The sequence below is a fragment of the Coenobita brevimanus genome, chromosome 108 (assembly GCF_032717465.1).
Source record: "Coenobita brevimanus isolate Jiangsu-jjx chromosome 108, ASM3271746v2, whole genome shotgun sequence".
Classification (NCBI taxonomy): Eukaryota; Metazoa; Arthropoda; class Malacostraca; order Decapoda; family Coenobitidae; genus Coenobita; species Coenobita brevimanus.
The window spans coordinates 7,883,020-7,900,364 of NC_137061.1; the positions used below are offsets into that span (position 1 = coordinate 7,883,020).

Here is a 17,345-nt window from a genome sequence, read left to right on the forward strand (position 1 = left end):
TTCCATAGGTACCAAGTCAGCGGGTTCTTTGCTATATGTAACGAAGTTTACTTGGATATAGCGACAAAGTTCAACGTCTAGCGTGTAGATAGCTTGTAGTATTATGGCGAATTTTACATGGGTTTTGCTATGTTCTGAAGATTCTGTACATTTTTGTCTGTAGGGCTTCGAAAATTGTTATATATACCCGGATTCTAGCAGTTTTTGAGAACAAGTTTAGCAATACTTGTGGCTTGGGCTTTGACAACCCTATTGGCTTCAGTGTACGGAGAGACAGTGTGCGAGTGGGAGGTACGCCGCCGCCAAGGTAAGTATCAGCATATTTCATTCTTTCCCTTTTAACCACCTTACCACGTGCTGAAGTAAATCCCATGGGTAATTATCTCTTCATAGGGTCATTATCTATCCAGAGGGAGCCAGTGGGGTAAGATGGCGGGAGTTTTGAGTGGAAAATCGTAAAAATCTGACCCCGTGATGCTAGCGTGATGTCCTGCTTGTCCATCTTTCCCTTAATTTCCCTACCAGATTGTGAAGACAGGTGACGTAATTACCTCGCTTGGGGGTTGGCGTGTGGGTGGAGGAGTGTGAGCAATTCGGGAAAGATGCTGACATTTTTAGGAGGGAAAACGTAAGCTCACAAGCCTCGAAATCCCACGCTTACCTAGTCAGTCCCTTCCCTCACGCCTCTTTCCTCTCCACTGTTACATTAAACTCGGGTAATCATTTCAAGAGGGTCGGGGCACATAGGTCCATAGGGTAAGTCTAAAAACGACCTACACAATTTTTCGAAAGTTCCGTAAAAATCCTGGCCACTCACGATACCACGCTAGGCTAGTCAGTCCTTTCCCTTAAACCTCTTGATGTACACGAAAATAAATCCCAGAAATAAATCGCCTGGCAGGGTGGGTGTGGACGGGGATGGGTAGCCGCCAGGGAAATATGTCTGGATTTTGAGAGGGAATTCGTAAATGTTCAAGCCTGTGGTGGAGTGCAGCGGTAGTCAGTCCTTTCCCTCAAACCTTCAACTACACCTGAAATAAATATCTTGGGTAATTACCTCCATATCTCTCAAAAAGGCGGGGTAAGGATAGGGTGTTGGGTGGGAGATGTTTGGGGGAAAGTGGCAGGGAATCTTGAGAGGGGGAATACGTGAATATGGACACTTATAAGTTAAATCCAGTGCTACGCTTGTCACCCCTTTCCCTAAATCCTCCAGTCACATCCTGGACTGAAAATGGGTGGTAATTATTTCTAGAATTGTGAAAAAGGTCGGGGGAGGGTAAGGTGTTGGGGAAAATGCCGGCACTTTTGAGAGGGAAACCATATAAATTCAAACCTGTTATCATATTACGTGTAAATCACCGCTTGTGGTAACACGATTAGGGGTGTTAAGGTGCCAGCTTGTGGTTACACGTATTAACAAGTGAGGCTTCTCTTGTACATGGTGAGAATTGGATGATAAATGTGCCAGTGTGGAGGGAGGCAGGCGATGTTGTGTGCCTGGGCGGGGAGGAGGGAGTGGCGCGCGATTTAAAAGGAATATGTTGTCTGGGAGATTGTGTTTGTGGTGCACAGACTGAAATGGTTGCTGTTTGTGGTTATTACTTGTAGGAGACAGTGAGGATTTAGTAATGTGTATATTCAAAACATGATTATTTATGTTGATAATTTTGTTAGGGATTTAAATCATGATTTAAAAGAATGTAATTGATATAAATCATTTTCATTTTTACTTACAAATTTTAAGATACATGTCAACATTACAGTTAAAACATTTATTTGATGGAACACAAATATTTTGTATGTATAAGGTATGTCTGCGTCTGCAAATTATATTGAATTATAAGCTGAAAGCAATATACAGTAGAAATGAAAGTAATATGGGTAGTGCCAGCTAGAGCACATAGCCTACTGTAGAGTGCAGTACTGTACTCTTTTCTTTCTTTCTTTTTTTTTTTTTTTTTTTTTTTTTTTTAATGTGTCTGACTCTGGGCATAGGCTTCACAGCCTGCTCTCAGGGCTCAGTAGCCCTCCTACATACCATAGTCTACACCTCTCTACATGTCACCACTTCGGCACTAACACCCACCGTCCATATTGAATACATGCTAGGGCTGTCTCATACAGGACTGGTGTATTGGTATTAGCGGGGGTACTTTGTTAATGGTTTAGTGTTGAGTTTTAGTAAATGAATGATCTGAGTACAGTGAATGAAGAATGAGAGACTGACTAGGAGAGTGCATGTGAATTAGGTGGGAGTAAGGGGAGAGGAAGACCAAGGATGAGATGGAGTGGAGAGCTGTATGAGTAAGGGTGGTGTGAGTTGGAGGAAGGGCAGGGTGATGTGCTTGTTTGTGGTCAGTCACCAAGATTAAGATGTCTGGCCTTAGGTACGGTACCAGTGGATAATTTAGGAAACTCACTGGGTGTGCACACAGTGGCTGAAGTGTTAAAAAAAAAAAGAATAAGAAGAAAGAAAGAACGAAAAGTGTGTCTGGCTGCATCAGGAATAAAAAATGTAAAATGTCTGTTTTCATCTGACAAAAGTCCCGACCCTTCGCCTCAGTTGATTACCGGTATAGTCAGACTGGAGGTTAAATCTGACTGGTAATCAAGGAGACTCATTTCTGCCTGTAGCTACAACGTGCCAATTTCACGTAACCATGACTTGATACTGTATTCATGTTGTGAGTGGCCCAGTTCTGTCAGATGAAAACAAAGCATCTGTACTAGGATTAACACTGTTGATGGATGCTAAGAAACTCCATGTCAAGTAAAGGTTGCTGTTGTGATGACTGTGTTTGAGCATCAGTGATTATTCCCAAATTTCACCACAGTTACGTTCACATTATGCTGACTTCATTGTTGTTGTAGTCATCATCATTATTATACAGTTACCTTGCTACTGTACCTCCTGGGAACCCCCAAACAGAGGATGGCCATGACAGAAATGGCTCCAGGCTACCTAGTCTTCACACACCACTCTGTCCAACACGCCCCTTCCTCCTCCTCTTCTTTCACCAATCCTGTACACCATATTGTTCCATTCTCTTCCATACTACGTAAGGCCTGCCTCTACCAATGCTACTTTCACCCTCACTTCCACAGGTTACTGGGACCATATAGTGCAGGTCAACAACTCTGTCCACTAAATATTTTAATCATGGTATATCTTTCATTTTATTTTTGATAGCACCAGATTACTGTATTTTGTTCAGTTTAGGTACCAGGTACAGTACATCCTCCTAGTACGCGCCTATATGGGCGGCAGAGGATGTCACTTACTAGGAATTTGTGTACTGTGAATACATAACCTCATGGGAAAAATTACCGTACATATGGACGGCAACCCCCCCCTTCATGGGCAACCCTTGAGACGCCTTTCAGACCTAAGTATTGCACTGTACAGGGAAACTGTCTAGGACATATTACCTAAGATAAAGTAAACCTACAAGATTGTGGCTTTACTAGGTAAATCATTGGTGCTAGGTGGTGGCAACCATCAACCACTCACTTGATGTAGTGCTGCCTACTTCTTCCTTAGCTTTTATCATTCTTCTTCAGTGCCTGCCCTCCTCTCTTCCTATATCTCCCATCTTTCCTGTCACTTCTTATTGCTCTTCTTTCCTTTACAGATGGCTTTACATTGAGTGACAAGCCAAATGGTTTCCTGTAAGCCAAGAAACCATTTACAGCGCTGGGTGGTAACCATATAACCACCCCATACGTGCTCCCTATGTGTCAACAAGTGGGTTGGTGAAGGGTTAGTGCCCCTCCCCATAAACCAATAACTCAGAGTCAAAAGGCCACCCCTTACGGCATTATGGCGTCTGGCAATAGATAGATAGATAGATGACTTTTACCTGTTATCACTTCGTGGGGGGGGGGGCAATGCGCGTACTTGGGGTAACCCCAGAATTGGGCCACTCTTCGCTGCCCGTCTCACTTACAAGGAGTTAAATTTGCTTACTAATAAAAAATACACTAAAAAAAAAAAAGATAGGTCCTTGTGTACAAGGGGTATCGTGTACTCGGAACTCGCGTGCTGTGGGGATGTACTGTACTCGCAAATATTACCATCTGTTTGCCATCCCTTTATCTTTTTCATTGCTGGATTCATAGGTACTGGAATAAAACATTGTGGCTGAGGGTGCATATTGTCACCCACAGATGAATGGTAATTTGCTCCTCAGTCCGTCTGTGTCACATTTAGGCATCAGTAAGTTTTGCCATGAGATTGAGGTAGGAGTGGTGAGTGGACTTAGTACACTATTTGACTGTACATGCTGTGTTGTGATAGGGTTTGGCCTGGTAAAAAATATCAGTATGAATGGTTTGTGTAGCTAACAGTAAGGTGTAATTACTGTATATCCATAGGTGTCAGATATACCATAGTACCAGTAGTAGCTAAGTACATAGCACGGGTCATCTGAGTGTGAACCCAGTGTACTGCGGGCCAAAGTTACTGGTACGGTATCCTTCTCCTGCAGTTCACCATACTCCTCTGGGGGGATAAGGAATCAGTGCTCATTTGTATACCAGTCATTGTAGCTGCCCAGTCATATTGGTGCCACCATCGGAAGGGGTCCCTTGCCAGCACCTGTCAGATATTGCCTAAATGGCACAATGGCATTATGTAGTAATAAAGAGATATATGCAGTGCTCACTTGAAGTCTGGGTAAAAATGCCCACTTTAACTGACACACTTCCAAAGGAGCTGTGTTTTGGGCTTGTGAGTGAGGGGAAGGATGCATGAGAAAATTATTTCTGACTTCAAACAAGTACAGTATACAGTGCAGGTATAAAGACTCATGAGGAACTGGTTAAGTGAATAATTGGTATTAATTCATCAACTGCTTGATAAAAATAAACAGTTGCGTATGTGAGTAGTGCCTGTATATACTACGGTATATAGTGTGTATGTGTGTGTGTGTGTGTGTGTGTGTGTAATTCATTGACAGGCACCAGTATGAATTTTTTTATTGTAGCCCATTTATTCATTGTTTCATTTTTTGAAGGCTCCAACATGTTTGGATGCATCTGCCTTGGTCACCTAGTGGCAGCTGTCCATGCTGCTTGATCTCTGGCAGCTTCCCAATTCAGTCCTTTATCCCTGAGGTTACGGTCAATGACTTCATCCCAGGTCATTTTTGGTCTGCCTCTTGCAGCCCTATCCCTAACGTAAACACTTCATGCTTTCTTCACCCAGTTATCATCCCCCATCCTCTCCACATGCCCAAACCATCTCAATCTATCCCTACTTATCACAACACCAATACACTCCTGTCCCATCCTATCTCTCAACTCTTCCATCGTAAACCTAGCCCCCCCCCCAGGCCTCCCACTCAGGGACTCACTGCACATCCACCTAATCATTGTCATTTCTGTACATTTGAGCCCACAAATATCCTCTTCCTTTACTGCCTAGATCTTACTGTTAGAAAGCATTACTACATTCCAAACATGCTGCATACAAAGATCCCCATAGCACAGAGGGGGAGCCCTGTCAGTGTCAGGAGAGGCAACAGCTCCCTGATCTTCTTCCAGCCACTCCTCACTTTAGTCACAGAGCTAGCTCCGCCCCACCTCCAGCACGTAACATGTCTCCCAAGTAAAAAAATTTTCCACACACTGAAGAGACTCACCAGCAAGATCAGTCCTTTCATGTCTGACAGTCTCCACATGCTATCCCCAACACACCTCACATGTGAATCAGCATTATCTCACAGTCTGCCTCTAATACCACCACATCTCTTACGCACCCACTTATCACAAACACTGCACAAGATGGAATTACTCCCCCTGCCCTTGTGGCAAATTGCGCATGGCCACTGTCCCTCTTTGACAGTACCGCCCCCAGCCCTAGGTACCATCTCTTTTATTTTATCTGCATTTACTCTTAAGCCTTTGTGTGTCCCATACCATCTTCCCACTTTGTAAATCTTTACTTTACCTCTCTTTCATTCTCTGCAGTCAACACCAAATCATCAGCATTCAACATCTCCCATGGGAGTCCATTTCTGAAGTCACGTGAGAGGGCTTCTGGTACCATGATAAACAGTAAGGGGCTCAAGACTGACCTGTGATGCACACCACTATTCACGGAAAACTCATCACTCAAATTTCCATTCGCCCATACCTGGGTGTGAGCACCCACATACACAGCCATAGCGATCCTAACCAGCCAATCCTCAATCCCAAGCTTTCTCATTGTGCACTTCACCACCTACCTCTCAAGGGACTCTGTCAGAGGTTTTCTCCAAATTAACAGAAACAAAGTACGGTACAGATCCCTTTTCTTTCCTATATATTTTTCCTGTAGGTGGGGGCGCTCACTATCCACTCACTCGGTATAGTGCTTCTGTCGGGCGACTGCCCTTTCCTTTCCTCCATCCTTCTTTCCTTCCAACCTCTTTTGTCTTTCCTTCACTCTTTCCTTGTTCTTCTGGCTACAGGTGACATTACACTCCCTCTTCTGTCTTTCTTTCCTTCATTCTTTCTTCTTCCTTTTGCCTGTGGGTGACTCTACACTGAGTGACAAGCCAAATGGTTTCCTGTACACCAGGAAACCATTTACTACGCTGGATGGTAACCATAAAACCAAAGTTTTTGCCTGGTGGTTTAGTAGGTAATTATTGCACTCCAATCGGATTGAGCTGGTGAAGGTTTATATCCAAGGGATGGTTGAGGTTGATTGTTCATGCTTGTCACTCTCATCTTAAATGTCGGGACCAACTGCCTAGCCCCAGACTCCTACGCTCCTCATGGGGCAATGTAGGATTGGATGATGGATGGATGGATATTTTACCTGAAGCTGTCGAACAGTAAATATGGTATAGGATCAGTAGTCCCTTTGCCTGGCATAAACCCAAACTTCATCATATTAGTATTTACTCTTTCTCTAATCATACCCTGTAGAACTCTCTTCATTATCCTCATTATCTGGTGCTAAAGTTTTATGCCTCTGCAGTTTCCACTTTCCAGGGCATCACCTTTCCCCTTGTACACATTTACAGTTACACTCTTCAGCCAATCATCTGGGACAACACACTCAAATATACCCTAATCTTATTTATCAAGTCAGTAACTCACCCCACTTCTATATCTCCTGAGGCCTTTAACATTTCTGCAGTCAACCCAGGCACACCTGCTGCCTTCTCCATCTGCATCCTGCCTATTGCTCTGCTTACATAGCAGTGTCAGTCAGAGGCCAATGACCATGCACTGGATCTGCAGGCTCCAAACCTTCCCTGTCCCAGTCAAACTTTTTATTCAGCAACTGGTGATAACTCTCTCCAGGCATCTTTAATAGCCCTACAGTTCACCACCATCTTTCCTTCACCATTCTTCACACACTCCTCACCTGTGATATCCTTGTTTTCCCTCTTCTTCTGATTTGCCACCTTAAATATCGTATTCTTCCATTCCACAGTAGGCTATTAAGTTATCAAGTAAAAGTCTGTGAGACTCAGACTTTGCCCTGTAATCCTTTTTTCTAACCCTATGCGTGGCAGCTAGGTATTCCTCTCTGTTACCACCGTTTTTGCATTCCCAGAAAAGCCTTCTTTTCTCCTTAACAGCAGCTTCTACACCCTCATCCCACCACCAGGTTACATTATGACATGGGGGGGGGGCCCCCTTGTCCATCTGCTCACTGAATTGGTACCAGTAACTCTCAGGAAGCTGTTCTTGAGAGCTCTGTACTGTTCATTAACACTTGTGTGAATAGCTTTCTGTTCAGCCTCCACTCTACTCATCTCACCTTAGAAGGCATCCCTTACTGCATGGTTTTTCCACTTCAGTACATTCCTCTTAGGTGCATAGGTCCTCTTTTTCATCACCCACTCCTCGAACACCATGTCACATATCAATAACTAGCGTTGCTGCACACACTCCTCGCTCCCTTTAACATCCCTCACTAACATCCTATCAGCCCCCCTGACCAAGAAATAGTCTATCTGGCTGCTCTTTCCCCCAGACTTGTATGTAATCAACCTACTCCCTGATTTCCTAAAGTGTGTGTTTTGCACACAATCATGTTCATTGCCTGCCCAAACTCAAGTATCCTTTCCCCCTCATCATTTCTTGTACCATATGCACATCCCCCCATATACCCCTTCATATCCTTGAGCTTCTTCACCCACATGACCATTCAAGTCCCCTCCCAAAACTGTAATCTCTCATCATCCCCCATACCACTTACTACACATATTCAGTCATCCCAGAATCTGTCCTCTGCCTCGTCCAAGCCTGCATGTGGAGCATATGCTGATATAAATGAAAACATTATCCCACCAAACAAAATTTTCTTTCCTATTACCCTTTCACTTAAAATCATAACATTCATGACATTCTGTATTCCACCCATTTCTCCTTAACCAACACACCTACACCACCATATCCATCTGTCCTACCCTGCCAAAATAACTTGTAATGCCAGTTCCTTCTGGCAATCATTCTGGCTGATCCTTCCCTATATCTGACTTCTTGTACGCATCCAACATCCACTCACCTCCTGTGCAACTCCTTAGCTGCTATTCCTGCTCTACCCCTCAAACTTTCCACATTCCTTGATGCCACTCTGATTCCCTTGGACGATTTAGTTTCCTCGGGCTTGCTCTGAATCCCTTTCTTTTTTGTCATAATCTGTCAAAATATTGGGGAGAGACAGACCATATGACCCACCCACCTGCACAGTCCCGGGCCTAGGCATGGGGTCTGGGACCCATAGCCCACTAGCCATGACCAGTGGCTGTGGCAGTGGCCTTGGGGCACCCTGCCAGGACAGCTACAGGGACACCCTCCAAGTGCACCTTGGCACTGTAACTGCCCTGCCATTATACACCCACTGAAAGGGCAGCCTCCTGGGGCACTACTCCCAGGTTTGGGCCCTTTTCTGTTGGGTGGAAGCGGCAGCCTGGGAAACACAAGGCCCTGTACCCTCCAGCACAGATCCGAGCCCCATCCCATCCCGGCCCCATAATCTATGCTGTCAGAGCCCTCGTCACGTCTTCCCTCAGTAGGCCCGTTACTGGGTAGTGGGGGCAAAGTTTTCTGGCTGCATGCTTTTGCTGGTGTCAACCCTTGTGACGTAGTGGGGTACATTATGTGATACATAAAGCGCATGTAGGGTAGTGGATGAGATAGTTAGAGGAAAGTGTTTGGGAGAGTATGCTGGTCTACTCTCCATGTTAGTGCCACACTGAGAAGGTCAGCAAAGGGGAATGGTTAGATATTTTGTTAGCTAGTGAAACATGAGCTCCAGCTCTCCCTATCATCAGCATTCCCATTCCCTGTGGGAGTACCATACTGATCGGCTGGTGCTGTGACCTATTTTTGTATTGTTATATTTTGTTCATTTGTTGTATAATTTTGTGTTGTTGTTGCTGACGGTACTGCCAGACCATTTTATTTAACTTAGGAAGGACCATGTTGTGAAGTACTTGTGGTCCTAGTTGACAGAATTGTGTGTCATTAGCTTGAACAGACTACCGTACAGTACATGGTAGGGTTCTGTACTGGTGTGATGGTAGTAGTGTGTGTATTTTTGTAATATGTTGGTGGGTTTTGTGAAAGGTCATTTAATTCCTTTGACTTGGTGCTGGAGAGGGTGACCTACACGCAGTGGCACAAGTATAACTTGCTGGCTCCACTGCCTGCTAATACAAATGTCTTTCAGTTCTTTTCTTGTCCCATTGAAAGGAGATTGTGGACTGCATAAGGTTAATATAAGCCTGCACTCCTCCAGGTTCACAATTCAGGTGAGCCTGAGGTTGTAACTACCTCTACTACTACCATACTACTCCTTTGACCAGACAATGTCATTTTCAATATATTCTTGCTGCTACCAGGTAATTTTATTTTTTGAGAGTCATGTATAGTTCATTCATAGTAACTTTGCAGAAAATTTGTGTCCATTTGCCACCAGTACCTTTAGCTGAAGGGCATAATAAGATAATAGCTATATACAACGTCTCAACAGACCTTCCATAGAACTGCATCCTGACTAGCACCATAATCTAGTGTTAAGTCCATGTTGCAATGTAGCATTTAAGATGGAGAGATAGCAGTTTATACCTATTTAAAATGTAGAAAGAATAGCAGTGAAGGGGTTACTGAAGGCTGTATCTAACTCCTCTACTTAAAAATTATCTCTGAATGAAAAAAGTCTGGAGATAACAGGAAAAAAAAATAATTTGTCATCAGATTGAAGATTTAAACAATTGATGACTTTCAGTCCCAAATTACGGTACCTTTCCTTTATCATTGAGGTGAGAGGAAGGTGTTGTGCTGATCCATATCTATTTGTCAGCGTAAAATAAATCCCTTTTTTGATACCGTATAGTCTGTTTTGATGCTCACTTTTTTTGTTTGTCCTCAGTATATAATAAGTTGTCTGTGTAAGTCACCTTTACAATATCTGCTTTTGCTGTGGTCATCAGTACATTAAGCGGAATGTGCTTATGAAGTTCCAATGGTACCTTTAGAGCTGATTTGTTGGTTCCACCTTAGTTATAACAGTTGGTCAGCCAGTCAGTCAGCAGCCAGACACCTTGGTCCCTCAAGGTCCAGTACCGGTATGTCTTTTGAGTTAGTTGTGTTATGGGGAGGGGCACAAATCCTCCACACATTTGTCTTTGTTGTTGCTAAACCTTGGCCTTTCTGGTTGAGCAGTGCCATCAGCCACTGGCAAACAACTCCTGTGGGGCTGTCTTGCAGGTACTGTACATTACACCATGTAGAGATCCATTGCCCCCGCGTGTTCTACCACCTCTGTGTGGAGCAAATCATTGATCTTCTCATGGAGAGGTGCAGGGAAATAAGAGGGGGGTTTGGGACCCGGTGGATGCCGCAGCTGCTTCACCAAGCGTGTTCAGTGCCACCATGTGTAGGCATCTCACCAGCACTACCAGTTGTATGTAAAAACTGTGATTTTTGGAACACACTTTGACTTATAATGAGAATTGACTATAGCTATAAGAAATGGGTGGTTTATTTCCACATTAAGCCCTTCATCCGTAGACAGTGTCTTATTTTATTGTGGCAAACATCAGATATGATTCAGCCAAAGATAGATCCTTCAGGCTGATGGAGTTAAAGGACTGGACTACTGCAAGCAAACACATTTCCTACTTCACTTCAGTGGTATATTTTATATTTTAATATTACTGCTATCAGAAGATTTTATTTAGCTAACAGTCATTATTTATGGAGAAACCACAGAGATGCAATCTGATATTTAATTTGCATGCATTTATATTGCTTCAGCTACTTCCATAATGTCTATTTGTAGTCATGTAGCAGTGTGTTGTGTATTTTCTGAGGTGGTAAGGCTGGTTATTTGTACAGTCAGTCCATATTACAAGTCAGTAATGTGCTTCAAGGTACAATACAGGTAGCACAGATTTTTTTTTTCTCTTTGTATTGTACTTGATACTGTGGTAGTAGTAGCAGTTACAACCCTGAGCTTATCTGAATGCGAACCTAGTGGACTTTAAGCTGAAGTTGCCCTTCTGGCACAGTCCACCATCCTCCAGTCCAGGGACAGGAGAGGGGATTGAGGTATGTTTGTATAACTGGGCAGCTCCACCATCTGGCCATATCAGTGCCATTGCATGAAGGCATCCTTCTCCAGGACTTTTTATACTGTACTTTGGTTCCTGAAACTGGGGATACTGGCAGTTGAACTTCATAGGTAACAGTGGAACTTTTATAGGCAGTTTTTCTTCAAAATACTAAGGACTTATTAGCCAAAAACAAACAAACAAACAAACAAACAAAAACTGCATAGAAAAAGGACTGTCTGTTTTTGAGTGGTACTTCAGTGTTGAGTTGCAATTTTTGTCCTTATGGAACCATTGACTTTGTGTGTCTGTTGCTGTCCTCTGGGTTCTTTCATGCCTGACATTGAGAGGGCGCTCCTTCTGTGCATAGGGATCTTTGTATGCAGCATGTGTTAGGAGTGTAATGCTGTATGGTAGTGAAACTGAGACAGTAAAGGACGACGATATTCATAGGCTTAAATGTACAGAAATAACTGATTAGTTGGATGTGTAGTGTGTCCTTGAATGCGGGGCCAGTGAGGGCTAGGTTTGTGATTGGAGAGTTGAGAGGAAGGATGGTACTCTAGAGTATTGGTACTGTGATGAGGAGGGGCAGATTGAGTTGGTTTGGGTATGTGGAGAGGATGGAGGATGGCAATTGGGTGTGGATAGTGAGAAATGTGAATGTCCAGGGTAGGGTTGTGAGAGGATGACCATAATAGACGTGGGACAAGGTCATAGGGTGTGACCTCAGGGATAAGGGGCTGAATATGGAGGCTGCCAGAGATCATGCAACATGGAGAGCTGCCATTAGGTGACCAAGGCTGACACATGCAAGCATGGTGGAGCCTTAATAAACAATACATTGTTACAATACAAAGTCCCTGATTTGCAGTATTAGCTAATAGTCATTGTTTCAGTGCATCATTTTTTCTTATATAATGCATCAGGGAGAAACATACAATGAGACTTGCCCAAAGTACGAAATAAGGTGCATTGAACCTTGGTGGTGGTGACCATCATCCACTCACTTGATGTAGTGCTGCCTACTTCTTCCTTCACCTTTATTATTCTTTTTCTGTGCCTGCCCTCCTCTCTTCCTATTTCTCCCATCCTTCCTGTCTCTTCTTATTGCTTTTCTTTCCTTTACAGGTGGCTTTACATTGAGTGACAAGCCTAATGGTTTCCTGTAAGCCAAGAAACCATTTACAACGCTGGGTGGTAACCATATAACTAAACCATACGTGCTCCCTACGTGTCAACAAGTGGGTTGGTGGAGGGTTAATGCCCTTCCCTGTAAAACAAACAACTCAAAGTCAAATGGCCATCCATCACGGGATTAAGGCGTCTGGCAGTACTGTATATAGAATTAGTAGAACTTATCTTGTCAAAAATGCTTTGTCAGACCTAAGGACATACCTCTGAGCCAGTCCAGCTAAAATTATTCTACCGTAACACACCCACACTAATTGACTCCCAGACCTTTACCAAAAATTCAGACCTAATTTGACAGGTACCGTACAGTATGATCATCTCTGCAATAATATATACACCCAGGCTTTATACCTCTGACCTCACTGTGTTGCGTGTACTGGTGCCTTTTAGTTGCATCCCTACCGTTACCATGATTTTCACATGTTTTGCACTGACTTGTGTAGCTCATTTGTCCTAACCTGACAGAGATCCCTAACCTCTTCGGAGTTGTTGGATAGTGAAATGGTTTGATTAGAGGATTGATTAGACAGGTACGATAATCAAAGAAACTTATACTCACCTCATACACAGATGAACCTGGGCTAGCAACTAAAGCAGCAAAATTGGTATGGATGTACAGTGTTCCATACCATAGTAGTTTGCCTACATAGTGTATAAGAAAATATTGACATGCCACTGTGTTATCTAATGCTGTTTATATTAGGCCTACTGTATTTATGTCCAGTATGGACTTAAGTTGTGTAAATATGTACCATACTGTAACATACAGTTTGTGCTTAGGTTATGTAAATATGTACAGTAGTATCGTTAGCTTACTGCAGTACTTATATCTGATATGAAGTTAGGTTGACTAAATACAAGAGACGATAACTGCTATATTGCGTCTCGATACTGTCTTATATGTTACTTGTAGTTGTAATAATAATAGGGTGGTAGGTGGTGGTGACCATTATCCACTCACTTGATGTAGTACTGCCTACTTCTTCCTTTATCTTTATCATTTTTTTCTGTCTGCCATCCGCTCTTCCTATTTCTCCTATCATTCTTTTTATTTCTCTTCTTTCCTCTTCAGATAGCTTTACATTAACTGACAAGCCTGATGGTTTCCTGTAAACCAGGAAACCATTTACAGTGCTGAGTGGTAACCATATAACCAACACATTCATGTTTCCTGTGTGTCAGCAAGTGGTTTGGTGGAAGGTTGGTGCCCCTTCCTGCAAAGCAACTAACTCAAAATCAAATGGCCACCACTTATGGGATTATGGCTTCTAGCCATAGATAGATAGATAGATAGTTGTAAAATTTACAGTTTGCATTAATGAGGTACGGTACAAGAGAAAACAGTATTAACATGGCAAATGCATTAACTGAGCCTGGTACAAAGAGGTACGATTATGTTTGTTATGTGTCAAAAATCCATAAACCCCTTTCAGCCCAGCTGATGGCCTGTTAGTCAGACTGGAGGTTTGACTTGTTCAGTAACCAAGGAGACTCACTTGTACCTCATAACCAAGGCTTATTGAATTTCACGCAACTGTGTGTTAGTACCGTATTCAAAGTGTGTGAGTGACCAAGTTCCTCCAGATGAAAACAAACTGACTAGGGAGCCTCTGAGTCCAAAACAATATGGCCTTTTGTAGGTGTTGTTGTGGCCTGTGTCTCATGTGCATGTGAATCCAGTGGACTGCAGGCAGAAGGTATCCTGCAGTCCACCATCCTCATTTTGGAGAATAGGGAGGGAGTTGAGGAAATTTTTACTTAATGCCACCGTGTGAAGGCCTCCCTCTCCAGATCTGCCATATGATTTAATTTCAGTACATAAATGCATCTGGTAACTCCTAGAATAGATTTATAAAAGTGTACTGAGGAGCATATTTACCATATAAAGACTGCTGGTACTTCTAACCTTTCTTCTGTGACATGTTTGCCACCTGAATTAACAGTCTGCATATCTGAGGAGTGGTGGGATGTTGTTTACCACTTATGTTGCAGCCATCATGAATTCATATTTTTATATTTTTGTACCAGTTAAGGTTATTTTATTTTTGTTTTATTTTATTTTATTTTATATTCTTAAAGTACTGTACTTATAATTCAGGGATTTCCCAAAATGATTATCATCCACACCTATTTTCCAATCTAACAGTGGGATGAAGTAGGGCCAAGAGAGCAAGAAATAACCTGAAAGGGGAATACAGTATAACCAGAAGTCTGCCCACTTAAATGGTCCACACACTCATTCACTCGCAATGCAAGCCCTTGGAATCCTGACTACACCTCACAGGCATAAACATCCACACTTACATGCTTGTGTCCTTTTCAAAGTACAGTACATTATTCATCCATCTCTTCTCTTCAGTACATTATTATGACTTTTTTCATACAACTGGCGCCATGGAAGGTTATGTAAGGAATTTTTAGCAGTACAGCATTAGCAGTAAGGTCTCTTATTTTTAATACTGTAGTACTGTTATAGATTACTCCTGTGATTAGAAGAACTAGCAGATGAGCTTTATTAGTACCAGTGGAACTTGAAGATTTTTTTTCTTTTTCTTTTTTGTTTTGGACAGGGGTGAGGGAGGGGGAGCCTGAGGAAGAGATGGAAGGATGGCGTGGAGAGAGACATGAGAGAGGGGGTTGTGGGTTAGGTGGAGGGCAGTTTGATGATGGAGGACTGGATGACATAATGGCAATTAAGTCATAATTTCTGTAATGCTATTATTGTGTTCTTACAATTCACCCTGACAAAGGTTTCCATAATACAGCACTGGCAGTTTGCATAAGTTTTTGATGTGTTCCAAAATTTTACAGCTTCCTTCATTAATTGGCGTCGTAGGGTAAATTGGGGAAAACAGACACATTAACTATTATAGCCACCAGGGAAACATTAATATTTTATTTTCTCCCTACATCTCAAAAGTCTGTCACACCTAAACCTGTATGTGAAGCCTTGGATGAGGGAAGGTCAGTTCTCCAGTGATAGAAAGTGATGTTCCTTGGCAGTATGGATCAGTTGCCCTTCACCATCCATAAAACACTGCTTATACTCATGTCAGGCGAGTGCAGGCCAGCTAGTACACAGTTTTTCATACATGCAGTACATACTTTACAGTTCAGTAAACACAGCAGATAATATGAGCATCAAAGCAGGCATCTTACAGTGTGGCTTTATTATATTATACTGCTTTTACTTTAACTTTGGCCAAAATTTATCACACCATCTTGAATGAGTTACAGCAATACGTTCACTGGAAATTGAACGCTAGTCATGAAGATATGCAATGAAGATGAAGTAAAATTGTAGCTTTTTTATTTTTTATTTTTTCTGTCAGTGATCTGCATGCAATAAACAACAAAAAGGATGAAGATCTGTGCCAAATTAGGATAAACATGGTATAGTCATTAACCCCTTCACAATGAGAGGTTTTGCATAAGCTGAAGTCATGTGGTGGTAGCAAGAATAAAAATAAACAGTGCCACTAAAGGGATAAATGGGGGCACAGTACAGTAGCTTGACGTCCCTTCACTATGAGAGGCTTCCCTTCATGATCATAATCTGAATATAATTGTATTTGTATGACAGTTGTAAGAGTAGAACAAAACTTATAAATCATTGCTCAGAAAGTGTTTAGCAGTCAGAAAGCCTTTATGAAGAGTGAAGGTACTATAATACATCATAGTAATACAGCTTTTTTTGTTTTTTAAATCCAGTTCCATTTTTAGTAGTTATGAAGCACTGTAATAGGCCATAGCAGAGCAACCTTTTTTTTTTTTTTTTTTAATTCAAATTCCCTTTTATTAGCAATTATGAACCTTAAACTTTTCTATAGAACTGACCTCACGTTGAAATTTGTGTTTAAAAGTTGTGTTGCTTGGGTGTGGTTGGTTCTTTAGGCCGAGTGAAATCATCTGAGGTTTGGTGGGGTACAACAGCACAGTAATCTAGTGGAGTGGGGGAGGCGTTGGCATGGAATGTGTTTTGATCATTGCGCTGCGGTTCAAGTCCCAGGCTCGTATTCTTGTCAGTTAAGAGAGCTCCCAAGCACCTCTTCTTTAGCGATTTATTTTTGGATATGGGTTATTAATATCGTATTGTTCGTTGTTTATGCAGAGTATGGAGGTATTTGAAGGATTTATGTAACAGATGAGTGCAGAGTATGGCGATATTTGAAGGATTTATGTAACGCAGATGAAGGCTGTAAAAAAATAAATCACTTAGGAAAGGGTGTTAGGAAGCTTTCTCAACCGACGGGAATATGGACCCCAGAGTTAGCCAGAGGGATTTCTAGCACGTAAACAGTACCAGGGGCGTGTGTTGTGCTCTTAATTTTATGTGTTCAGGACTACCGTACCTTTGCCTGGGGTCTCCTATTGTCGTAAGAGGGCAGGTTGGATTTTCTTTTTTTCAATATTTTTCATTCTCAGGGAAAACATGAATTGGAAACTGCTTCAATCCTTATCTGTCAAGGGTTTCTCTGAGCTGAATATACCCTTGTGTTCTGGTACAGTTGTTGAAAGTAATATTGGTAGTGTTTTTATTCTGCATCAGTGTAGGACAATAGTAGGAATAATTATATTTGTCAGAGA

The 17,345-nt window shown here is 42.3% G+C and overlaps 1 protein-coding gene across 1 annotated transcript in view; it reads left to right on the forward strand.

The window, feature by feature from the left end:
* The first annotated feature begins 280 nt into the window (after nt 1-280).
* Nucleotides 281-17,345, forward strand: part of egh (beta-1,4-mannosyltransferase egh) — a 180,211-nt gene continuing 163,146 nt past the window's right edge. The window contains exon 1 of the mRNA XM_080285842.1: nt 281-307. The gene's annotated coding sequence lies outside the window, so the exon portion shown is untranslated. The remainder of the gene's footprint in view (nt 308-17,345) is intronic.